This window comes from Crinia signifera, chromosome 4, assembly GCF_055691185.1.
Source record: "Crinia signifera chromosome 4, ASM5569118v1, whole genome shotgun sequence".
NCBI classification, from domain to species: domain Eukaryota; kingdom Metazoa; phylum Chordata; class Amphibia; order Anura; family Myobatrachidae; genus Crinia; species Crinia signifera.
The window spans coordinates 320,129,916-320,155,834 of record NC_139220.1 but is presented as its reverse complement, the minus strand read 5'-3'; the positions used below and the strand labels follow the sequence as shown (position 1 = coordinate 320,155,834).

Sequence of the window (25,919 nt, the reverse complement as noted above, 5' to 3'; positions counted from 1 at the left end):
CTATTGTCCCCTGGTACCGGCTACTGATGTCCTGACCCAGACCTGTACAGAGATAAGTGTCCTTGTACCATATAGGCATTTGTATTCTCTGCTAATTGCAGTATTATCTATGTGCAAATTTATATGGTGTCTCTCTGGTATTTCCACAAGCTATCCTCAGTGTTATGGTGGGAGCCAGTTCCGTGTTATTACATCTTGCTGCAGAACTGCATGTATAGGTCTAACTGTTGGAGTATTGTGTAATTATTAACATCTTAATGCATTGTTGCATACAGGGTAGTGTGGTGGGAAACTGTATCTTTGCTCCCTACTTCACCATCTTTCTAATTGATCCAGCTAGGGATCATTAGTCAAAACAAGTGTACGTTGGGCTGCTGGAGAATTCCCCTTTGGAGGACAGTTCTGTCACATTATTGTTTTGTTCCATGTTTATGGGTTTTTATTTAGCAATCCTCTTGTCTGCTCTGGAGGTGGTAGGCACCTTGTTTCCTTGCCAAGTCCAGGTGGCACCGGGGTTGGAGTGAACCTAATTTACTCCTTTGAACGTGGCTTTTATTGGTGAAGTCTTAGCTCTGCAGGTGCCTATAGCCTCTGGAGGGATTAACAGAGTTATGGTTGGATCGTGGCCTGTCTGTCCCAGTAACCTCTTGTCTGGAATCCCCTCAGAACCCTAACAGCATCATAGAGCACAAAGAGGCAATCTGTCTTATGAATGTGAGCTGTCCTTTTAACATATGTTTTCAAGGCTCTCAAAACATCCAGGGATTCTGAGATATTAGGATGAGCAGTGCTAGTCAGAACCACAATAGGCTGGTTTAGGTGGAACGCCGATACCACCTTCAGCAGGAAATGCTCTCTTGTTCTAAGCTCCGCCCTGTCTTCGTGAAAGGCGAGATGTGGGCTCTTACACGACAATGCTCCTAATTCTGACACCCTCCTAGCAGAGGCTAGGGCCAGAAGCACTACTGTCTTCCACTTGGGGTATTTCAAATCAGTCGTTGCCAGGGGTTCAAACCATGATTTATATCGAAGACATAGAGAGGTCGCTCCGCGGTGAGTTGGTATGCCAAGTAGCTGCTATTACAAGCTACTGGGGGTAGTAGCTCCCTCAGTCAAAAACATACAAGAAAAAAGAGAAAAATGTAACAGCGCTGATCACCGGATTCATATGGTTAATACATTTTAATATTAATAATGCAATTGCATGAATAAGATAGGATAAAACTGCAATCAATAAAAAATTACAATTGCAAATCATGTTTTGTTAAGGTATATTCACCCACTGGTTCCACTTGTTGGCTGCAGGATTTCTGGCTTTTTGAAAAATCTGCAGCCAAGCAGCGAAACGCATCAAGGCTATCAACTCTTGGATCCACAATTGCTGCTTTTACACCATCTAAGCTCTATACAGCATTCATTTGTCAGTCCTCCACCTAACGAGGGATTACCATACACCCTCCCGGGTTTTCCACCTTTGAATCAGCCATTTCCACAGCCAGAAATCCTCCGCACAGACGTCTTCCGAGGTAGGGGTTGAGGCTGTCCCCCTGTGGCTACAAAAGGAACAGAGGGGTGTGCTATCCCCCAGAGGCAAAACTAGGAACAGAGGAACCTGAATTGGACTGTACACAATATCCATTGGGCCCAGTAGGAATGGACATTTGCATCAGAGAAAACCTTCAGCCACCAAGTGGAACCAGTGGGTGAATATACCTTAACAAAACAAGATTTGTCATTTACATTTTTATTGATTGTAGTTTTATTCTATCTTGAATCTGGTGATCAGCGCTGTTTCATGTTCTCTTTTTTCTTGTTCAAACCATGATGACTGCAGAAAATTCAACACCATGTCCAGTTCTGGAAGGAAACAGACACCTTTAACGATCCCAGACGTAGGCCCAAATCCAGACCTGTCTGCAAGAACAGGATGTAGAAAGGTCTTGTTCTCACACCAGGCAACATATTTCCTCCAAAGGCTTTCTAACCTGGGTCATAGTAGATATCACCGAGGCATGCAGGCCCTTCTGGGCTAGAATCTGTCTCTCAACCTCCAAGCCTTTAAACAAAGCCACCCTAAGGCCCCTTTCACACACACCGGCAGCCGCCGGGCGGCGAAACCCTGCACGGCCAAATAGCCCTGCCGCGCACAGAAGTTTACACTGGTTGGGATGGCCACAGCCCGGCAGCCGTCCTTTCCAGTGGTGACAGCCAACTGCAACCGAGCGGCCGGGCCGTGACCATTCCGTGTGAATGGACACAATCCTGTCCATTAATAACTACTGTGTATGGCATGGCATTTGGGCGTGCAGGTTTTTTGCCGCCCAGTGTAGACGAACGGGCCTTGCTGGAGCAGATTTTTTTCTGAGAGGCAGGTGCCATGGATCTTCGATTACCATAGTCTGAAGATCAACATTTCACGCCCATCGAGGCCAGTCTGGGGCCACCAGTATCGCCTCCACTCCTTGGCTCCTGATTCTTTTTAGCGCCCTTGCGATTAAGGGAATCGGAGGGAACAGGAATACCAGTCAGTATGACCAACTCGCTGTCAGGGCAGCCACTGCTTGAAGATCAACTGTTCTTGAACAATACCAGTTGAGTTTTCTGTTGAGTCTAAATTCTATCAGGTCTATCTGTGGAAGTCCCCACTGATCTACAACCAGATCTAATCCCTGGGGGTTCAGGCCCCATTCCCCGGGATGGAGATTGTCGACTGAGGAAATCTGTGTGCCAGTTGTCCACTACCGGGATAAATAGAGATGGAACAGCTCTCAATGGAGCTGCTCCTGGTTATAGAATGTCCGCCACCAATCACCAGAAGGGGGTGCTCGTGCGTCCTGTTCTGGCACGGGACATTTGGTGACCCTGGCTGACAGGCGCTCCATCTCTATGGCTGAGATCACTCTTGCATGCTGTTCTGCCCAGAAGAGAATTTTGGACATTTCCCTCACACACGCTCTGCTCTTCATACCTCCCTGATGGTTTATGTAGGCAACTGTCATTGCGTTGTCTGACTGGACCTGCACAGCTTGACACTGTAGTAGTGGATAGACTTGCAACAGAGCTTTGAACATGGCTCAAAGCTCTGTTGATGTGTAATCTATCTTCCCATGAGGCCCAATTGCCTTGGAACTGAACCAACTGCGTCAATGCACCATAGCCCATTAGACTGGTGACCTTCCTGAGGAGGATGCAGTTTTGAATCCCAAAACTCTAGCCCACCATCAGGTTGGTAAACTGAAGCCATCAATGGAGTTACAACCATGTCTGGGGGGACAGACGTATTATCTTGTGCATGTGGGGATGAGACCCGGACCACTTGCTCAAGATGAACAGTTGAAAAGTTCTGGAATGGAACCTTCCATATTGAACAGCCTCGATTGAGGACACCAACTTGCTCAGTAATCTGATGCACATATGGACTGATATTCAATACAAATATTAAGTATCACCCCAATGTATCAAAGGGGACTGATATTCGGCTCAGAGTACTTCCTTTACCAACAGTTGAAGTGCCACAACTTTGTCCACAGGAACATCTTTTGTTCCCCTGTGTCTAGGATCATGTCCAGGAACTGAAGACACTGGCATGGTACCAACGAGGACTTTGGAAGATTCAGAATCCAACTTGCATAGCAAGATTGATCGCTTGCACCAACCTCTCCTCCGACTTAGCCTCTATTAGGAGGCCATCCAGATACGGGACAATGTTGATCCCCTCGTTTCTGAGCAGGAACATCTTTACCGTCATCACCTTTGTGAATATACACAGAGCAATGGATAGACCGAAGGGCATGGTCTGGAACTGGCAGTGTTTAACTTATACACGTCTGTCTGAATGCGCTAATCTTAAACTACTGTACAAATTTTTTGTGCCATTTTCCCTATTATGTACTGCAGTTCTCAGGGAAGGTTTAGTTATATTAACCATCGCACTATCCCGTATGGAAGCCGAACAATAATGGTGTTAGTGATCAGAGCTCAGTCTCCGGGAAGGGAAGCGGTGCTGCTGCTGTGATAGAGCCGGGAGAGAAGAGAAAAGGGAGATGGGAGCAGCTGATTGGCCGGTATGGGTCAAGTAGCGCGGTGGTGGGGTCTCTGGCTGTGGCTGGCTGAGCGCTCAGGTGTCGGTAGGAGCAGTATTAGTCGGGATGCAGAGCAGACAGTGAGGGAAAGTGGTCTGGACAGAGGAGCGTTATTAGAAAACATGTACACGTATGAAGCAGTGGCAGAGCACCAGTCCAGGATAATTGGATAGTTCCTGGCATATCCTTTACCGCAGCTGATTGATACTGGACATAGTGTATAACACGGTCATTCACTGCCTTACTGATCAGTGCCCAATATGATAAGATAATGTTATAATCACCTTATCCTCCCGTATCACTGGCCGGCAGCAGTGTCCCACATACACCGGAGGGAAGAGGAGGATCCGGTTATATTTCTGCCTCCAGTTACAGGGATCATACAGCAAGTCACGGCAATACGGATTCTGCACCTGAGTATAAGGAGCACATGGTTATACGCACATGTGTAGTCAGCAGAGCGCACATGCCTGGCAGCATTGTAGGGTCTGACGTAACAGACAATTCTACTTATGGGTCAGACTCCTTGGATCACTGACTGGGAGATTGAAGAAGTCATCAGGCTGATGGTCAGCAACATGGAGTCGCGTCCCCATGCTGAGGTGATCAGGACTCAAGGTCAGGACCCACAGTTTGAGAACCGCTGGCTTATATTATATGGGTAGAGATGGAAAACTAGGAGGAGTTTTAGCTCTAAACTGAATATAAATAACCCCATACACTACAGCGATATGGGCCAATTCCATCCATTGCGACTAATCGGGCTGAGAATGACATGTCATCGGGTCCGGTGCGCATCCCTTGGACCTGAGGGAGATTGGACCTGCATGTAGGTCTGACCTCTGACTCGTTACTCCCTCCCATCCGCGGCACAGAGGCTGCATGCGATACATCACATATGAAAGGACCGCATACAAAGTATCGCATGTGATCCTGCCGCACAGGATGGTCCCAGGTGGTTTGCAGGGGGATCAGATGGCCATACACAGCCCTGATACATCGCAGTAGTGTATGGCCAGCCTAATTATATCAAACATTTCCAATGGAACAATTTAGCAACAGTCTCATTAAGGCCACAGGGGAGACAGTATTAAGCTTATTTATCCATTTAGGCTTCTTTTTGCAAGAGTAACCTCCCACTGGGTGGGTGTATTATAATACATCGCCGCCCCACCGCAGAGATGCTAGCACATATGTACTAACATATGCGACTAGCATTGCAATGCGGTGTAGGAGACCCCCGCGATAACAGGGATGTGGTGTGCTTCGTCACATCCCTGGGTACCTCCTCCTCTCCCTGCGGCTGGAAGGACCTCCGGCTGCGTTGCTAGGGGGAGGATGTTACCTTCAGGGTCCAAGGCCAGGCTTTAGCCTAGGAAGGTATGCCAGGGGGATCGGCATCTGTGGTGGGGGTCGGTGGAGGTGATAGAAGCCCATAGGCTTCTATCTGTGTGCGGGAGCACTATGTAATCCCCCGTTACTAAATACATACATGTGGTGCATCCAAAACATATAAAATTACCAGGTTTCTTTATTAATAAATGTTTCTCCACATCTGTCAAAATTAGAAACCTCAGTATGTACCGGAGCATCTGTAATATTTCTCCCCTCATATAACATTGGAGTAATGAGCGCTCAGAGATTCCTCTCACATCAGGACCACTGGCCAGATTCTCTCAGCAGTCGTAGTTAGTCTCTGTGTGACCGTTGTGTAGTTATTTATCCATATTACCGATGTCTCGCTCTTATTTGCCGGGGTTGTCGTATTCCTCGTGGGTTCCCCCAACACTTCTATCTTAGCTTGCTGTATTGCTGTATATGAACATCCTCTTTGGAGAAATGTAACCATCATTTGATCCATTTGTCTGAGCTTCTCCTCTGGGTCACTGCAGATCCGGTGGAGTCATAGATACTGGGAGAGAGAGGGAGCCCTTTCTTTAAGGATTGAGGGTGGTGACTAGAGGCCAATAGTATGGCACACATACACTAGGGCAATACACTTGTGATTTGGGGCGCCATTTATCAAATAATATTTGCGGCTAAATACCAGAAAATACCCGTTTTCGGGGGTTAGCCACAAATATTAAGTATCACCCCAATGTATCAAAGGTGGACCGCAGCAGGAATCTCCGATCGCTGCTGCGACCCCCCTGCAGCGCCGCCGGTCGCATCCCCCACATTGGGCACCCCGGCTTTGCATCCCTTGGCCATAGCCATTCTGGAACGGTGATAGCCCATGGCTACGGGATCGCACTGCCGAGCAGGGCAGTGCAGTCAGAGGGGTTGGCGGGGGTCAACACATAACCGCGCATGCGCAGACCCCCCCCCCCCCCAGCTTCCGGGTCAGCACTTTACAGGGATGTGATCCTGGCCGGTAATATTCCGCCCAGATCCCAGTGTAAATGCGATCATGATAAATAGGTCCCTTGGTCACTTTTCATGTGATTGCGGTGATATAGTACATGAAACGCGTCCAAATCAAATGTGACTGACATCAGGGGGGGAATTTACTAAGAATACAAATACAATATTTCGTATTCGTATTCTTAATAAGAATGACTACGACTGTATACGGCTGTTTCCGCAGTATGCAAATTCGTGTTCCGGAGGGGAATTTATAAAGCAGTCAAATACGACTACTATGTAACCCACCGATGGCGTAATGATTCGTATTAGCGCCGTATATACGGTCAGATGTGTAAAAAAATTGGTAATATAAATAAATAACCCCGGAGCACCGGACCATGGAGCACCGGACCATGGAGCACCGGACCCAAGACCCTGGAGGCCCAGACCCAGGAACACCGGACCCCAGACCCAGGGACCTACCGACAGGCTCAAGATAGGTAAGTATCAGTATGTGTGGGCTTTGGATGTGGTGTGTGTTTATTTTACTATTTTTCATACTGTGGAACTACAAGTGCCAGCGGGCCCTTTAATGCCCCGCATGCTGGGACTTGTGGTTATCCAAGTCCCAGCTTGCGGGGGGAGGCTTGCTGGGACTAATAGTTCCACAGTATTAGACAATACTTTATTCTATTTTTTACACTGAATCAGCCCGGTGAGCACCGCTCCAGGGTCACTGGGGACAGCACCAGGCTTCAGCCTGGTCAGGTAAGTCCTGGAGGGGGGGGGGACTCCTTTATTGGGGGGTCCCCACTCCCCCAGGACCCCTGGCCAGGCTGACTGGTCAGTAGGGTGATGTTTTGGCCGCGTGACCTTATATAATAAGTGCCCCCCGGCTGTGACATTACCCTGCTGGCTGGTTTGGCCTGGGGCTGGTTCATAAAATACGGGGGACCCCTAGTCATTTTGTCCCCTGGATTTTGTGAACCAGCCCCGGACCTGGAGCTGGTTTAAAAAAAAAAAAAATCTACTTACTTACCTACTTGCCGGGTTTTTTATGATTTTTTAATACCAGCCCCGGCTTTTTTAGCCTGGTGCTGGATACGGCTGTGGGGGGGGGGGACCCCACGCCGTTTTTTTTTTTTTCAATTATTTTTTATTTTATTTTTATTTTTTACACTGAAGCCTGCAAATACGACAGGGAAATAAAGTGTATTTTCCTGCCGTATTTGGCACGCCATTCGCGGGCGTTTTACGCCAATTAGCAGTCGTATTTTAAATACGGCCGCTTAGTAAATCATGAGTCACCATTCTTTTGAATGGTGATTTCTGTCGTATTCTTTCGATGGTGTATTCATTCGTATTTGTAAATACAAATACGAATGTCCCATCAATACGAATACGAAAATTCGTATTTTTGGCATAGTAAATGGCAAAAATACGAATACGCCAAAAAATTTGTATTTTCCTATGAAAATACTATTTTTTTTAACAAATTCTTCTTAGTAAATTCTATGCGATGTGCAGTCCCATGTGTATCTCATCGGAGCCTGAAGATCGCACAGGCTGCAGGTAAGATCAGCCGCATCGCCAGCCAGGCAGACTTGGCTGAGATCGTATACAATGCATCATATACAAAATGACTGCATACGGTATGTGGTCCTGCTGCCGGGGAGGTTCCTGGGCAGCTCAAGGGGGATCACAGGTGACTTCTCGTCTCGGAGAAGTCACCCTAATGTATGGGCATCTTCAGTTTAGAGCTAAAACTTCTCCTAGCTTTGTATCTCTTCCTGTATAGTATAAGCCAATCAATGTGATCCTAAAGGCCCCCATACACTATGCGATTTTCGGCCGATTTCACCCGATTTCGGCCGATAAATCGGGTGAAATCGGCCGAAAATCGCAGGTGTTTGACATCTGATCTGATGCGCGGTCCCGCGCACATCGGATCGGATCACGGCGTCGGACCTACTGAACATCAGATATATCGGAATCTGACCCATCATGGGTGCTTTTTAGCTCCCACGATGTTCAGATCCGATATATCTGTGGGTACCTGGGGGAGCGGCAGGCGAGGACCGCAGGCGGTGCAGATGAAGACCAGGTGCACGGCGGGAGAATAGGAAGAAATCCTATTCAAAAGACTGGGCGGCCGCTGATTGGCCGAGCTCTCAGCCAATCAGCGGCCGCCCGGTCTTTTGAGTAAGATTTCTTTATATTCTCCCGCCGCCTGCCGCTCCCCCAGGTAGCCGTCAATGCAGGTGGGGGGGACGCTGCGAGGCGGCTGGGGGGGCGGACGCTGCGGGGGACACAGAGGCGGCAATTACTTACAGCTGAGCCGGGAGCTGCCACTGTCAGTACGGAAGGAAAAAAAAAAGCCCATACAATGAATGGGCAGCCTGTGATTGGCTGAGCGCTCTCTCAGCCAGTCAGCAATTGGCTGAGAGAGCGCTCAGCAGCCAATCACAAGCTGCCCATTCATTGTATGGGCTTTTTTTTTTCTTCAGTACAGACAGCTCCCGGCTCCCCCTGCCCGGCTCAGCTGTAAGTAATTGCCGCCTCTGTGTCCCCCGCAGCGTCCGTCCCCCGCAGCCACCTCAATGTCCCCCTGCCCCCTTCACATTGCAGCTCCCCGGGAGTTGCAAATGATACATCGCATGCGATGTATCATTTGCAAAACTTGGCACATCAAGTGCCAAATCGTGTGTCCCCCTCCCGGGGAGCTGCAGGGGGAATCAGGTCCGACTTGTCCTTAGGACAAGTCGGACTAATGTATGGGGGCCTTAAGGCTGGTTTCACACACTCCGGCTCCTGCCGGTCGGTGAAATCCCGCACGACCAGGGAGCCGTGCCGCACACATTAGTTGTGAATGGACACTATTGTGCATACAGAGAAAGAGAAAGCACAGAATGTCCAGTATGGTGCACCTTTGAAAGGAATGTACGATAAAATGTAACTTTTAATAAAGGATGCTTTTAAAAGATTGCGAACATAAAAACACACTAACACACAGATAAACACAAATAGTGATTTAAAAGAGGAAGAATTCCTCATGCAGTGTGCCCCGGATTTGTAATACAAATGACAAATTGGAAATTTTTATTATAGATGTCTCCTGGTGTGTATGCACCACGGAGAACCCCACTTAAAGGTTTGCTGTTAAATTCAAGAACAGTTGTACTTCAAGTGTAACCCTGAAAATGAGATCTACCATGAGATCGGGTTCACATGTATCGACTTTGTGTGTGCTGAAGGGAGATTGACTACTAAGTCCTATTATTCGTGTGATGCGAAATCCCTGTCAGCGCAACCGTTGTATCAATCACTGGTATAGATCGATTGACTTGATATTTACACAGACAATAATTCGTGAATGATTGCAACCTTTTGATAACCCTTCTTAGACAATGAGATCCACTGTGGGATCGGGTTCAGGATTTTGCGCTCAAATGGTTTTACAGAGAGGCTTTGAGACTAATACTGGAAATTACTCCCGGTGCAGGGTGTGGAGAGCGTCTCCGTTACCTGCCCTGATGGCGGTCACCGTAGCCGTGTCTCAAAGAGTCGCCTAAACTCTGTCAGTGAGGCGCATCTGAGGTATGTGCCCTTGCACGGCCTCAGAAAAATCAGAGTGCTGCTGAAGTCAGGTGACGGCCGTCACAACCTGATCAGTAAGCAGCGGGGTTCTGTCTGCGGCGGAAAACCCGTTAGGCGCAACCAAACAATAAAAATACAATGGTAAGTGGGGAGAGGGTAGGGGGGACACACTGCGAGCGGTCGGCGCACGCTTCACAGAGCTTCTTCAGGTCCACTTACCATTGTATTTTGATTATGTTTGGTTGCGCCTAACGGGTTTTCCGCCGCAGACAGAACCCCGCTGCTTACTGATCAGGTTGTGACGGCCGTCACCCGACTTCAGCAGCACTCTGATTTTTCTGAGGCCGTGCAAGGGCACATACCTCAGATGCGCCTCACTGACAGAGTTTAGGCGACTCTTTGAGACACGGCTACGGTGACCGCCATCAGGGCAGGTAACGGAGAATTTCCAGTATTAGTCTCAAAGCCTCTCTGTAAAACCATTTGAGCGCAAAATCCTGAACCCGATCCCACAGTGGATCTCATTGTCTAAGAAGGGTTATCAAAAGGTTGCAATCATTCACGAATTATTGTCTGTGTAAATATCAAGTCAATCGATCTATACCAGTGATTGATACAACGGTTGCGCTGACAGGGATTTCGCATCACACGAATAATAGGACTTAGTAGTCAATCTCCCTTCAGCACACACAAAGTCGATACATGTGAACCCGATCTCATGGTAGATCTCATTTTCAGGGTTACACTTGAAGTACAACTGTTCTTGAATTTAACAGCAAACCTTTAAGTGGGGTTCTCCGTGGTGCATACACACCAGGAGACATCTATAATAAAAATTTCCAATTTGTCATTTGTATTACAAATCCGGGGCACACTGCATGAGGAATTCTTCCTCTTTTAAATCACTATTTGTGTTTATCTGTGTGTTAGTGTGTTTTTATGTTCGCAATCTTTTAAAAGCATCCTTTATTAAAAGTTACATTTTATCGTACATTCCTTTCAAAGGTGCACCATACTGGACATTCTGTGCTTTCTCTTTCTCTGTATGCTCAAAATTTATTTTCCATGGTAGCACACCCTTACAGGTTGACTCAAGTGAATCCCACACGAAATAACCTATACAAGGGTCCACCTGAATGAAAACGATACTATATTTCCCTGTGCGACTGGTACAAACCCTTGCTCTGTGGACACTATTGTGTCCATTCACACGGGACGGCCACGGCCCGGCCGCACGGCTGCAGCCGGATCTCACCACTGGAAGGGACGGCTGCCGGGCTGTGGCCATCCCCTCCATGATAAACTAGTGTGTGCGGCACGGCTCCCTGGCCGTGCGGGATTTCACCGTCCGGCAGGAGCCGGAGTGTGTGAAACCGGCCTAAGACAGGGTTGCCGACTTTTACAGTCTCCTCTCCGGGAGAACCCAGCAGAGGAGACTGTCACTATCACTTCTGGGGGCGGGGCCTGATGGAGACATCATTAGTCCCATCCCCCAGTGATGCAAATCCTGCAATAGGTGGGTCTCCGATGAGGGGGCGGAGCTAAATATGGTCGATTTGCATATTTAGCCATACCCCTTCCGCCGAAATGCCACAAATCGTGGCAATTTCAAGCTTCTGCCCCCCGGTAAATGAGGGAAGGGGGGGGAGAAAGGGGACCACCGGAATCTGGGAGGGCTGCCCACCTTTCAGGGGGGCCGGGAGGGGGACCCGATTTTCGGGATCCTCCCCGCCATTCCGGGAGGGTTGGCAACCCTGTCCTAATATTAGTATTGATTATTAAGTTACCATGGTGATGGATACGCTAATCAGAAACTGCGGCCTCTGTGGACAGATGGGTCTAACAATTAAGAAAACAGAGGATAAGCTCCAGACTTTGGGAGGTATAAACCTCACCTGTAGTAGGAGCTATAAATAGGAGTATAAAGCAGATAAGAACAATATAACTGCGCACGGGGAGAGGTAAAATACCTTATTTGACATTTATTACATAAAAATATTATGTTGCCTATTATGTTACACTCACACACATTACACATCGGAAATACAAACATAATCCTAATTTATATATATATATATATATATATATATATATATATATATATATATATATACATACACTAGCTGACCCGCCCGGCGTTGCCCGTGAAAACCTTGGGTTTTTTTTATTTCCAAAATTGCTGAAAAAATGTCATCTTACAGTAGTCTGTGCCAAAGACCTAAGATTGTAATTTGTTATAGATTCCACCATAATGTTAGAATGTGTGTGCATTGATACTCAATGATGGCAATGAGGTGTGGTGTTGTTGTTTGAAACACAACGCTCCTGAGTTGATAACTTGTATGTGTTGATGAATTCCACATCCACTCCTGAGATTTAGCACCCATGACATAGCCTCCAACATCTGAGGGTCAGAAATTGGTACAAAATCAGAAAGGGACGTGGCCACACCTCCATTTCTATACTTTCAATGGTACAGTTTCTTGGGTGTGTAATTACTGGCGCTGAGTGCGTGGAGACCGGGGTGGGCATTACTTACCGTGCCATAATTAATTAAAAATTCACCGCTCCCTGCCAGTGCCGCTCCCCTCACCGATCCTGCCTGCAACAGTCTCTGAGGTCTGGAGATCTGTAAAGCACATGCACCGGGCATCTCTACCAAACAGTGGGGCTGCCACTGAGTGTGGGAGCAGGTCCACGGGCCTGGCCATATGACATCATGACGCGATGCACGCTAACCGCACCACTGCAATGCAGCACTGGGAATGGGTGCAATGGGCCAAATTCTTCTCTACACCCACGGGGCCAATACACCGATCCAGCCATCGCAATCATAAATGGGTGCATCGATAAGGTTTGGAGTGTAATAAGTTGAAGAATAAGACTGAGATAAAGATTTGCCATGTTAAAGTGTACAATTTACTCGATAAATTGTGAAAAAAATATATACGTGTACATAGAAGTACAATTAAAAAATGACAGTAGGATTATAAAATAAGTTCTGATTCAAACTGATAATTGTTTGGATGGGGGTGGGTTTCGAAACAAATCTATAGGTGGGGGGTATGGATATTGTGGGCATAATTGGTGTTTGGTACACCTACAGGGGGTCCTCAATTGATGGGATTTTCAGTACAGTGTCACGGTCACAGTGTCACCATAGCGGGATTCCCAATTGGGGTCCAGGTGGTCTTTTAGGGACCCTATACAATCCCATAGGTCTCTCCTCCTTGAGCCTACGGTCTCCCTTAATGATAGTCAATCACTGAGGGAGACCGTAGGCTCCAGGAGAAGAGACCAACGGGATTGTAAAAAGGGACCCCTAAAAGACCATCTGAACCCCAATTGGAAATACCCCTATGGTGACACTGAAGTGAAAATCTCTCATCAACTGGGGACCCCCTGTGGGTGTATAAAACACTAATTATGCCCACAATATCCATACCCCCTCCACCTATAGATTTGTTTTGCAACCCACCCCATCCAAAAAATTATCAGTTTGAATCCGAATTTATTTTTTAATTCTACTTTCATTTCTTGATTGTACTTCTATGTACACATATTTATTTCACGATTTATTGAGTAAATTGTACACTATAACGTGACAAATCTTCATCTCAGTCTTATTCTTTAACTTCTTACACTCATAACTTCAAACAAATACATGCAGCGCTCATGCCCATCGACCAAACATTATCTATGAACCAAAAGAGTCTGGGAAACCCTTAAGGCAGAGCAGTGCCTAACATCCAACTGACTAACAGGGTGAGTGCAGTGTACCCACTTTGTATTGATCAACGGGTGCATTGGCCAGGACAAAGATTTCTCAGTGCAACTGGCCGGGGTGCGCAGAGATGGATATGGGGAAAAAAGAAAAGCTGGTACATTAGGTTCAGTTTTTATTAGCCTGTACAGACTGTTAAATAAATGGCAAATTATTTTTTTAATGTGTTTGTGTGTGTGTTACTGTTTTTGTGTGTGTGTTGTAGTGTATGTGGTTGTGTGTGTTGTGTTGTATGTATCTGTCCAATGCGTAAGTGTGTGAGGTGTGCTATGTATATACAGTATGTGTATGTGTGTGTTGTGCATTTGTGTATCTGTGCAGTGTTTAAGTATGTGTTTTGTGTGTTGTACTGTTTTTTGGGTGTGTGTGTGTGTGGTGAATGTGGGTGTGTGTTGTGCTGTTAGAGGTATGTTATGTGTATCTGCCCAATGTGTAAGTGCGTAAGGTGTGTTACGTATAAATGTGTGTGTGTAGTGTGCTGTGTGTATCTGTGCAATGTTTATGTGTGTTCTTTGTATTATACTGTTTTTGGGTGCGTGTTGTAGTGAATGTGGGTGTGTGTTGTACCATGAGTGGTGTGTTATGTGTGTGTGTATCTGCTGAATGTGAGGTGCGCTACATATATATATGTGCGTGTAGTGTGCTGTGCGTATCCTGACAATGCTTAAGTGTGTGTGTTCTGTGTGTTTCTGTATCTGCACAATGTTTAAGTGTGTGTGTTCTGTGTGTTTGTTGTACTGTTTTTGGGTGTGTGCTGTAGTGTATATGGGTTTGTGGTGTGTTATGTGTGTGTTTTGTTGTGTGTATCTGTCCAATGTGTAAGTGTGTGAGGTGAGCTACCTATATATATGTGTGTTGTGTGCATATGTGGTGTACTGTGTGTGTGTGTGTGTACAATATGTACGTGTGTGTGTGATGTGTGGTCTATGTATATCCTCAGTTATTCCTAATAATTGTTTAAAGCCTTCACCATAATGTTAGAATGTGTCATTCATACTCAATGACAGCAATGATATCAGGTGTGGAGTTGTTCCTTTGACTACGGTTTCCCCGATCGTCAATCTTTTTCCCCAGATCATCAATTAAGGCAAATTTAAACTTGGTGTTTTTTAAATTTCTAAGTGAAATTTCCCAAAAACGGCTTCGAGGTGCACACCACCAGGTCCAGAGGTACCTTGTTGCCAAATTTGGCAGCGCTGAGTGCCACGGTGTATCCGCAATGCAACGGACACGCACACACACACACACACAGACTCTTCAACTTATTATATAGATATATATATATATATATATATATATATATATATATATATATATATATATATATATATATATATATATATATATATATATATATATATATATATATATATATATATATATATATATAATGAATATTACCACTCTCAGGCAGCATACCTCCCAGCTGTCCCGCTTATCGTGGGAACGTCCCTTTTTTTTGTCCCGCGGCGGGGGCAGTTGGGAGCCCCCCCCACTGTGGTCCGTGAATAGATGAGGTGCACATGCTCACAGCGAGCGTCAGTGGCGTAAGTTCGTCCCAGTTGCCCGGAGGCAAGAGAAATATTGGTGCCCCCCAGCACACACACCATCTTATATAAATATATGTATGCATGTGTGTATGGTATGGATATTATGTTTAGATTAAAGAGAGTGGGACTCTATGGTCCTGCTAGGAGGGGGAGTCAGCCACAGAAGCGATATCAACGGCTTTCAATTAACTGATTTAAACTCACATGGGAAGAGAGGTGCCCCCCTGGGAGCAGGAGCCCGGCGGCAGATGACTCCATTGCCTCCCAGAGTTCTGCCTCTGCACAGCATCTATTCTTGCAGCCCGAGGGGCTGGGGGCATAGCCAGCAGCTCACGGAGCTGCTGAGCATGCCCCCCACAGCGGTGAAAATGGGGCGCGGCCTTGCAGCAGCATCACGGGAACAGGTCATGCCCCCTTTTCAGTAGCCACACCTCAAAAAAACGGCGCGCACGCGAGCAGTCCCGGGTTCCTGTCTATGAATGTTGGGAGGTATGAGTCAGCACCTATTACAGAGCTGTTAGGATATTAGTCAGCCAATAATATTCCTATAAGGAGTTAGTGTCCATCTCTGGTCAGTATATTAGTGTTCTGCAGCGTCTGCTGTAACCCCATCTAGTTGTTACTAGCACTCAGCCCTGCAATGAGATATATATATACTAGGTGGTTCATCGCGCCCTACGGGTGCTCTTCACACCGGCGTAAGGGGCTGCGCCCCCTTCATTTGTGAACGTTTGTATTGTGAGAAATATGGTTAGAATTGTATGAAAGATGCCTGTATTGCAGCTTGAGTTATAGGTGAAATGTGTTAAATAGAGAGCATATGATGTGGAAGGGGGGTGTATTGTTTTGTTTAATTAAAAAGCGGTTACAGAGAAAGATGTACACTGATAGTGTGGAGTGTACAGTGACATTTGTGGGTGTGTGTGGGGGGGAGGCTGTGTGTGCGTGTTGTTGAGGTGTGTGTGTGTGCAATAGTATAGTAGGGTGTTTTCGAGTCAGCGGCTCCCCACTGGCGGAGGTCACGACACAAGAAAACAGGAGGCTGGGTAGTGATAGGGGTGTGTGGGCATACGGGGGACTAAAGAGGAGGGTGGGGGACACTGTACAGCTTCTGCCAGTGGGTGAGGGTCCAGCGTGGCAGCACAGGACAGTGGCCCTGAGGCAGTGTCTCCTCCTACTGGGCATGATAGGGGTATGTGGGCAACACAGCGTCAGCGACTCCCCAGTGGTGGAAGTTACGGTTCAGGAGAGTAGGAAGCTGGGTAGTGATAGGGGTGTGTGGGTATGAGGGGGACTAAAGAGGAGGGTGGGGGACACTGTGCAGCTTCTGCCAGTAGGTGAGGGTCCAGCGTGGCACCACAGGAGTACAGGATGGTGCCCCTGAGTCAGTATCTCCTCCTACTGGGGGGGAGTTAGGGTGCATGAGAGAAGGAGGCTGGGCTATGAGGCATGATAGGGGTATGTGGGCAACACAGCGCCAGCGACTCCCCAGTGGTGGAAGTTACGGTTCAGGAGAGCAGGAAGCTGGGTTGTGATAGGGGTGTGTGGGCATACGGGGGACTAAAGAGGAGGCTGGGGGACAGACGCCATCGATGGTTGGCATTGATGGAGATTTTGCACCCTGCCATCGATAGTAGTAACATATTACTTGGATAACCATCGATTGTTGTAGCTATCGATGGTCATCCATTATATCTGACTGAAAAGGCTGTGGGTCAATCAGAACTTGGTGGCGGGACTTCCGGGTGTGGGGGGCGGAGCTGTGCTCAGTGTCCCGGGGGCAGTGGTCCGCAAATCCCAGGGGGGGGGCCACGGGGGGCTCTGCGAATCGCGGGAGATTTAAAAAAATTTGAACCTTGATCGGTTCACCATCTGGTCCTCCCACATCGATGGAAAAGTATTCAACATCGGCCACAAACCATTGATTATTTGAAATCATTGATGGTCGATGGGCATCCCTGGAACTGGAGGAGGGTGGGGGACAGTATGCAGCTCCCGGCAGTGGGTGAGCGTCTCCTCCCAGTGGGAGGGAGTGAGCGTGCATGAGAGCTGGAGGCTGTATAATAGTGGTATGTGGGCAAGACATTGATAAAAGTTGTGGCGCTGGTGCAGAGGACCGTGGGGACACTTCTGGCTGTAGGGGAACCTGCAATACGGTAGCCAGGGCCGGATTTCCCACCTAGGGGCGGCACCTGCTTGTGACGGTACAGGATCCCCCATTCTCAGGGGGGTACGTGAAATGCGGGAGCGGAGTCGCGGTGGTCCGCTGGGGGTGGAATTGCTAGAAGGGGGTCAGGGGGGTCTGCAAATTGCGGGAGAGGTGTGCGGGGATCCGCGATTAGTGGGAGGGGGCGGGGGTCCGCAAATCATAGGAGGGGGCACAGGGGGGGCTTGAATCGCGGGAAGGGTGGTCCGCAAATTGCGGGAGGGGGGTTGTCGGGTCAGTGAATTGTGGGAGGGGGGGTCCGTGAGTCACGGGAGGAGGGGGCGCAGGGGGGGTGGCGTGGGGGTCCGTGAATCGCAGAAGGGGGCATGAATCACGGGAGGAGGGGGCATGATTCACGGGAGGGGGGGCCCGCGAATCGTGGGAGGGGGTCTGCAAATTGCGGGAAGGGGCGCAGGATGCTGAGGGGTCCGCAAATCGCGGGGGGGGGGTTGCGGGGGGCCGGCGAATCGTGGAAGGGGGGGGTCGCGGAGATCCTGTGAATCGCGGGGGTAGGAGGTGCCAAGGGGGGCCACAAATCGCGGGAGGGGGGCGCTACGGGGGGTTCCGTGAATCGCGGGAGGCGGCGGGGGTCCGCGAATTGCAGGAGGGTGCCGTGGGGTGCCGTGAATTGCGTGAATCGCGGGAGGGGGGGGTCCACGAATCGAGGGAGGGGGTCTGCAAATTGCGGGAGGGGGGGTGTGAATCACGGGGGGGTTCGCTAATCGCGGGAGGGGGGTGCGGGAGGGTGCCGGGGGGTTCCGCAAATTGCGGGAGGGGGCGCTACGGAGGGGTTCCGTGGATCACGGGAGGGGGCGGGGTCCGCAAATCGCGGGGGGGTGCTAGAATCGCAGGAGGGGGCGCGAATTGCGGGAGGGGGTGTCGCAAATCGCAGGAGGGGGTGCCGTGAATTGCGGAAGGGGGCGGTGGTCCGCAAATCCCGGGAGGGGGTGGGGGGGTTGCCTCGAATCGCGAGAGGGGGATCGTGGGGGGCCTGCGAATCACGGGAGGGAGGGTCGCGGGGTCCCGCGAATCGTGGGAGGGTCCCATGAATCACGGGAGGGGGGTCCCACGAATCGCGGGAGGGGGGTCGTGGAGGTACGGGGAGGGGGGTGCTGGCAGAGGGGGGTGGGGTGCAGGAGTAATGGTGGATGGTGGCTGTGGAGTAATGGTGGATGGTGGGCGTGTACTGTAGCCCTGGTTGGGCGGGGGGAGGTGATGTCAAGGGGGTGGAACGTTATACACATAAAAACATTATACACATAAAACACTGGTCTTTTCCCTAGGGGGGTGCGGGTTTGTGTATCCCGCTGGGCGGGAACGTTATATACACAGGGGATAAGTGACAGATCTGGCTAAATATATGAGAGATACTGGTTCCCTTACAGAGAGCAGTCAGTGTGGTTGATGCTGTTATAGCAAGTTAGTAGAACAGACATATATAACACAGTACTCGGCATGGTCAGACTAATCACATACCTTGCTGGGTATTACAGACCCCTGAGGACCACAGTAATCCGGGTCTCCCAGCTGCTGGTACCTATGTGTAAGTACAGCAGTGTCACCAACTCTGAAATGAAAGACAAGCAACCACAAAGTGAAAAACAAGGCAAAAACAAAAAATCCTATAAAGCCCCCCCAACAAAAAAGTTACCGGCAAGTTGGAGCCAAGTTTCCCTGGGGTGCAGGTGGTGCAAGGACTAGTGCCTATTTATTTATTATCATTAATTTTACTAAAATATGCCTGCTGCACCTCCGGAAACTGTGTTCTCAGCCCCAGTACAGGGTGAGATTAGTGCAGCAGTCCCCCCCCTCCCTGCTGCTGCTGCACCTCTGATAAGTCTGTGTTCTCAGCCCGAGTACAGGGTGAGATTAGTGCAGCGTCCCCCGTCCTCCCCCTCCCTGCTGCTGCTGCACCTCTGATAAGTCTGTGTTCTCAGCCCGAGTACAGGGTGAGATTAGTGCAGCAGTCCCCGTCCTCCCCCTCCCTGCTGCTGCACCTCTGATAAGTCTGTGTTCTCAGCCCGAGTACAGGGTGAGATTAGTGCAGCAGTCGCCGTCCTCCCCCTCCCTGCTGCTGCTGCACCTCTGATAAGTCTGTGTCCTCAGCCCGAGTACAGGGTGAGATTAGTGCAGCAGTCCCCCGTCCTCCCCCTTCCTGCTGCTGCTGCTGCACCTCTGATAAGTCTGTGTTCTCAGCCCGAGTACAGGGTGAGATTAGTGCAGCAGTCCCCCGTCCTCCCCCTCCCTGCTGCACCTCTGATAAGTCTGTGTTCTCAGCCCGAGTACAGGGTGAGATTAGTGCAGCAGTCCCCTGTCCTCCCCCTCCCTGCTGCACCTCTGATAAGTCTGTGTTCTCAGCCCGAGTACAGGGTGAGATTAGTGCAGCAGTCCCCTGTCCTCCCCCTCCCTGCTGCACCTCTGATAAGTCTGTGTTCTCAGCCCGAGTACAGGGTGAGATTAGTGCAGCAGTCCCCGTCCTCCCCCTCCCTGCTGCTGCTGCACCTCTGATAAGTCTGTGTTCTCAGCCCGAGTACAGGGTGAGATTAGTGCAGCAGTCCCCGTCCTCTCCCTCCCTGCTGCTGCACCTCTGATAAGTCTGTGTTCCCCAGCCCAAGTACAGGGTGAGATTAGTGCAGCAGTCCCCGTCCTCCCCCTCCCTGCTGCTGCTGCACCTCTGATAAGTCTGTGTTCTCAGCCCGAGTAGAGGGTGAGATTAGTGCAGCAGTCCCCTGTCCTCCCCCTCCCTGCTGCTGCTGCACCTCTGATAAGTCTGTGTTCTCAGCCTGAGTAGAGGGTGAGATTAGTGCAGCAGTCCCCCGTCCTCCCCCTCCCTGCTGCTGCACCTCTGATAAGTCTGTGTTCTCAGCCCGAGTACAGGGTGAGATTAGTGCAGCAGTCCCCTGTCCTCCCCCTCCCTGCTGCTGCTGCACCTCTGATAAGTCTGTGTTCTCAGCCCGAGTACAGGGTGAGATTAGTGCAGCAGTCCCCGTCCTCCCCCTCCCTGCTGCTGCTGCACCTCTGATAAGTCTGTGTTCTCAGCCTGAGTACAGGCAGTGGTCGAAGTGGGGCGGTATACGGGGGTATGGCATACCCCCACTTTAATCTGAAGATAAAAAAAAAAAGTTTTTTTTCCCCCTCAGGATGCTCTCTGATCACTCAGCAGCACATATTGTGCTTTTGTAATACCCCTGTACAACGGGGCAGTCTGGCAGGGGACGTTGATGGACAGGGGGTGTCCGAAGGTGCGCACTATATTCACTCTTTACTTTTCCATACCCCCACTTCAAAATTTCCATACCCCCACTTCAAAATTTCCACTTCGACCACTGAGTACAGGGTGAGATTAGTGCAGCAGTCCCCCGTCCTCCCCCTCCCTGCTGCTGCTGCACCTCTGATAAGTCTGTGTTCTCAGCCCGAGTACAGGGTGAGATTAGTGCAGCAGTCCCCCGTCCTCCCCCTCCCTGCTGCACCTATGATAAGTCTGTGTTCTCAGCCCGAGTACAGGGTGAGATTAGTGCAGCAGTTCCCATCACCCCACTCCCTGCTGCACCTCTGATAAGTCTGTGTTCTCAGCCCGAGTACAGGGTGAGATTAGAGCAACAGTCCCCCGCCCCCCCCCCCCCCCCCCCCCCCTGCTGCTGCACCTCTGAGAAGTCTGTGTTCTCGGCCCGAGTACAGGGTGAGATTAGTGCAGCAGTCCCCGTCCTCCCTCCCTGCTGCACCTCTGATAAGTCTGTGTTCTCAGCCCGAGTACAGGGTGAGATTAGTGCAGCAGTCCCCCGTCCTCTCCCTCCCTGCTGCTGCTGCACATCTGATAAGTCTGTGTTCTCAGCCCGAGTACAGGGTGAGATTAGTGCAGCAGTCCCCCATCCTCCCCCTCCCTGCTGCTGCTGCACCTCTGATAAGTCTGTGTTCTCAGCCCGAGTACAGGGTGAGATTAGTGCAGCAGTCCCCCATCCTCCCCCTCCCTGCTGCTGCTGCACCTCTGATAAGTCTGTGTTCTCAGCCCGAGTACAGGGTGAGATTAGTGCAGCAGTCCCCGTCCTCCCCCTCCCTGCTGCTGCACCTCTGATAAGTCTGTGTTCTCAGCCCGAGTACAGGGTGAGATTAGTGCAGCAGTCCCCTGTCCTCCCCCTCCCTGCTGCTGCTGCACCTCTGATAAGTCTGTGTTCTCAGCCGGAGTACAGGGTGAGATTAGTGCAGCAGTCCCTGTCCTCCCCCTCCCTGCTGCTGCTGCACCTCTGATAAGTCTGTGTTCTCAGCCCGAGTACAGGGTGAGATTAGTGCAGCAGTCCCCGTCCTCTCCCTCCCTGCTGCTGCACCTCTGATAAGTCTGTGTTCCCCAGCCCAAGTACAGGGTGAGATTAGTGCAGCAGTCCCCGTCCTCCCCCTCCCTGCTGCTGCTGCACCTCTGATAAGTCTGTGTTCTCAGCCCGAGTAGAGGGTGAGATTAGTGCAGCAGTCCCCTGTCCTCCCCCTCCCTGCTGCTGCTGCACCTCTGATAAGTCTGTGTTCTCAGCCCGAGTACAGGGTGAGATTAGTGCAGCAGTCCCCTGTCCTCCCCCTCCCTGCTGCTGCTGCACCTCTGATAAGTCTGTGTTCTCAGCCCGAGTACAGGGTGAGATTAGTGCAGCAGTCCCCGTCCTCCCCCTCCCTGCTGCTGCTGCACCTCTGATAAGTCTGTGTTCTCAGCCTGAGTACAGGGTGAGATTAGTGCAGCAGTCCCCCGTCCTCCCCCTCCCTGCTGCTGCTGCACCTCTGATAAGTCTGTGTTCTCAGCCCGAGTACAGGGTGAGATTAGTGCAGCAGTCCCCCGTCCTCCCCCTCCCTGCTGCACCTATGATAAGTCTGTGTTCTCAGCCCGAGTACAGGGTGAGATTAGTGCAGCAGTTCCCATCACCCCACTCCCTGCTGCACCTCTGATAAGTCTGTGTTCTCAGCCCGAGTACAGGGTGAGATTAGAGCAACAGTCCCCCCCCCCCCCTGCTGCTGCACCTCTGAGAAGTCTGTGTTCTCGGCCCGAGTACAGGGTGAGATTAGTGCAGCAGTCCCCGTCCTCCCTCCCTGCTGCACCTCTGATAAGTCTGTGTTCTCAGCCCGAGTACAGGGTGAGATTAGTGCAGCAGTCCCCCGTCCTCTCCCTCCCTGCTGCTGCTGCACATCTGATAAGTCTGTGTTCTCAGCCCGAGTACAGGGTGAGATTAGTGCAGCAGTCCCCCATCCTCCCCCTCCCTGCTGCTGCTGCACCTCTGATAAGTCTGTGTTCTCAGCCCGAGTACAGGGTGAGATTAGTGCAGCAGTCCCCCATCCTCCCCCTCCCTGCTGCTGCTGCACCTCTGATAAGTCTGTGTTCTCAGCCCGAGTACAGGGTGAGATTAGTGCAGCAGTCCCCGTCCTCCCCCTCCCTGCTGCTGCACCTCTGATAAGTCTGTGTTCTCAGCCCGAGTACAGGGTGAGATTAGTGCAGCAGTCCCCTGTCCTCCCCCTCCCTGCTGCTGCTGCACCTCTGATAAGTCTGTGTTCTCAGCCGGAGTACAGGGTGAGATTAGTGCAGCAGTCCCTGTCCTCCCCCTCCCTGCTGCTGCTGCACCTCTGATAAGTCTGTGTTCTCAGCCCGAGTACAGGGTGAGATTAGTGCAGCAGTCCCCCGTCCTCCCCCTCCCTGCTGCTGCTGCACCTCTGATAAGTCTGTGTTCTCAGCCCGAGTACAGGGTGAGATTAGTGCAGCAGTCCCCGTCCTCCCCCTCCATGCTGCTGCTGCACCTCTGATAAGTCTGTGTTCTCAGCCCGAGTACAGGGTGAGATTAGTGCAGCAGTTCCCCTTCCTCCCCTCCCTGCTGCTGAGGAATGTACAGCGGTTGAGACTAGTTCCCCTTCACCGTAAGGACCTGGGGAGGAGATGGGGCAGGGAGAGGAGGAGCAAGTTCAGAAGAAGGGACCCAAATGGACCCTCGCATAGCTCGCTTCGCTCGCAATGCTTCGGGCACGGTGGCTCGCTTCGCTCGCCACAGCTTTAATAACCTCCTCCACGCCCTAGTGGATGGTAGGGCATGAAATACCGCCTGTCGGCACATGTCGGCTCAAAAAAAAGTTGTCTTGTTCTGACCTTGCTCCTCCTCTCCCGCCCCCTCTCCCGCCCCCTCTCCTCCCCAGGTCCTTACGGCGAAGGGGAACTAGCTGCTACCAATGTACAGCAGCACACAGAGCACGGCCAGAGCAGCCCCGGCTTCCGTGTGAGCTAAGTAACTATAAGGAAGCCCAGGGAATGTGAGGGCTGAGTGGCTGCTGATGTACAGGCTGCTGCAGCACACATACACATACCTGCTTCTATCCGTCACCTGGGTCCCTGCAGATAATAGGCCACACAACACGATACAGCAGCTACAGGAAGCAGTGAGCACTTCCCTGCTACTTACAGACCCGCCCACCCAATCCCTGCACAGCAAATCATGAGCCAGCTTTGTTTTGCAGCATCCAATCCACGGCGGGCCCTGAGAACAAGGCAACAAGCCCAAAAACAAACTACCAGCAAATAGTTATTATCAATTATTTATGGACAAAACCAGTGCTGGTGGCTGCCAATCATAAAATATATGCGCTTCAACACATAACTGAACCTTAGAAGCACATACAAACACAATCTACTTAATTTTATATATATTTTGGGGGGGGCCTAAAGGTGCCGTGGAAAAATTTTATTCTATGGTCTGATCCTCTCAAAAAAGATTTGGAACCCCTGCCCCCAACCCCTTTCTATTCTTAGAGAGTTGAATATATGGTGATGCTCCGGTGGCCATTTTAACTAAGGGCAAATCCAAGCTGGCTATATACATTTTTGCCCACAGTACAGTCTCCTACTATGGAAGGTAATGACAGTTTGCAGCTTAATATTTAACTCATTATGTACTACAAATACACATTAATAAAGGCACATTACATTATATATCTCTAAGTCTTAGTTATAAACATTTATTTCATTAATTTTACAGATTAATCAATTGACTGCTGGTTAATATATTTATTTTAATTTTCTCCCACTATATCCTTAACATTAAAGCTGGGATGGGGAACTTTCGTCCCTTCAGCTGTTGTTGAACTACACATCCCAGCAAGCATGGGCAAAAAGCAAAACTGTAGCAGGACATGTTGGGATGTGTAGTTCAACAACATCTGGAGGATTAAAGGTTCCCCATCCCTATATTAAAGGAAAACATTTTTTTATATATATATATATATATATATATATATATCATAGTTGCCGACTTTTGAGCTGCCCTCTCCGGGAGAGGGCAGCCAGCTCTGTCAGGCTGGGGGGCAGGGCCATTCCAGGACTGGAAAAAGAGGCGGTCCGGGGGCGTGGCCACACAGATGATGCCCTGTTGGGGGCATGTCTACAGCATCACAGCATTTTAGCCCCGCCCCCCGCTGTGCAATGTAGGTATTTCAGTCTTTGCACTGCGGGGGGTGGGGCTAAAATGCCGCGATCGCGGCATTTTACCTGCGGACCCCCCCGCCGAGGGACACATCGCAGGTGCTGGGGGGATATGCGGGAGGATTGCCACCCTTTCCGGGGGACCGGGAGGGGGACCCGATTTCCGGGACCCTCCCGGCCATTCCGGGAGGGTAGGCAACCCTGATATATATATATATATTTAGATTTACCTCCCAACTGTGCGCTTATCGCAGGAACGTCCGTTTTGTTTTGGGACGTTCGCGCTTCCTGCCCAAGGCTGGCAGTGTCCTGTGGAGGGGGTGGGGTGCAGTTGGGAGTTTCCCCTGTCACCCATGAATCCAAGCTGTGCGCACAGCCTCTATCAGAGGCGTAACTAGAATTTTGCTCCCCCATGCAAAAAAGTTTCTGGCGCCACCTCCCCCATATTCATGTTTAAAGCAAAATTGCCACAATTAAGGCATACTTGCCAACTTTTAAGCTGCCCTCTCCGGGAGAGGGCAACCAGCTCTGTTAGGCAGGGGGTGGGGCCATATCTGGGAGTGAAAAATAGGCGGTTCAGGGGTGGGGCCACATAGATGATGTCCTTTTGGGGGCGTGTCTACAGCGTCACATCATTTTAGCCCCGCCCCCTGCGTGCAATGCCAGTATTTCAAGCACTGCACTGCTGGGGGCGGGGTTAAAATGATGCGATCGCTGCATTTTACCCGCGGACACCCCCGCCCCCCCGCCGAGGGACAGATCGCGGGAGATGGGGGGGATATGCGGGAGGATTGCCACCCTTTCCGGGGGGCCAGGAGGGGCTCCCGATTTCCGGGACCCTCCCGGCCATTACGGGAGGGCAGGCAACCCTGAATGAAAGACAATGAACAGAAGTGTATAAAATACTGCACCCAAATAACAG

The 25,919-nt window shown here is 50.3% G+C and overlaps 1 long non-coding RNA gene across 1 annotated transcript; it reads right to left on the bottom strand.

Moving 5' to 3' along the window:
• Nucleotides 1-4,259: 4,259 nt before the first annotated feature.
• On the bottom strand, nt 4,260-23,937 carry LOC146075935 (uncharacterized). Its single transcript, XR_014473671.1, has 3 exons — nt 23,887-23,937; nt 19,042-19,132; nt 4,260-4,495 (listed from the first exon to the last, which is right to left on the bottom strand). It is a non-coding gene; the product is annotated as an uncharacterized LOC146075935 (long non-coding RNA).
• Between the last annotated feature and the right edge of the window lie 1,982 nt (nt 23,938-25,919).